Source organism: Penaeus monodon, chromosome 24 (genome assembly GCF_015228065.2).
Source record: "Penaeus monodon isolate SGIC_2016 chromosome 24, NSTDA_Pmon_1, whole genome shotgun sequence".
NCBI classification, from domain to species: Eukaryota; Metazoa; Arthropoda; class Malacostraca; order Decapoda; family Penaeidae; genus Penaeus; species Penaeus monodon.
The window spans coordinates 7,927,734-7,928,154 of record NC_051409.1 but is presented as its reverse complement, the minus strand read 5'-3'; the positions used below and the strand labels follow the sequence as shown (position 1 = coordinate 7,928,154).

The following is a 421-nucleotide window of genomic DNA, read 5'->3' as shown; positions in this document are numbered from 1 at the left end:
AATTTGTTTTGGGTAGGGGGAAATTTTTGGGGGGAATTTTTAAAAGGGGGGGTTTTTGGGGGGGGTTTTTTAAAGGGGTTTGTTTTTGGGGGGGTTTTGGGGAAATTTTGGGGGTTTTGAAATTTTTTTTTTAAAAAATTAAAAATGTTATTGGGGGTTGGGGGTTTGGGGGGGTTTTTGGGGGTTTTTTTAGGTAAAAAAAATTTTTGTTTGGTTTTAAATTTTTTTAAAATTTTTAAAAAATTTTTTAAAAATGTTTTTTTTTGGGGGGGGTTAAATATTTTTTATGGGCTAAATTTTATTTTAAATGGGGTGTGGGGGGGTGTGGTGGGTGTGGGTGGTTTGGGGTTTTGGGCGGTTTTTAAAATTTTTAAAAAAAATTTAAAAATTTAAAGTTTTTAAAAAATGGGGGGTTGTTAAA

The 421-nt window shown here is 32.1% G+C and overlaps 1 protein-coding gene across 1 annotated transcript in view; it reads left to right on the top strand.

Moving 5' to 3' along the window:
- LOC119588540 (galactosylceramide sulfotransferase-like) overlaps nucleotides 1-421 on the top strand; it is a gene marked incomplete at its 5' end in the record, with an annotated part of 93,994 nt that overhangs the window by 18,506 nt on the left and 75,067 nt on the right.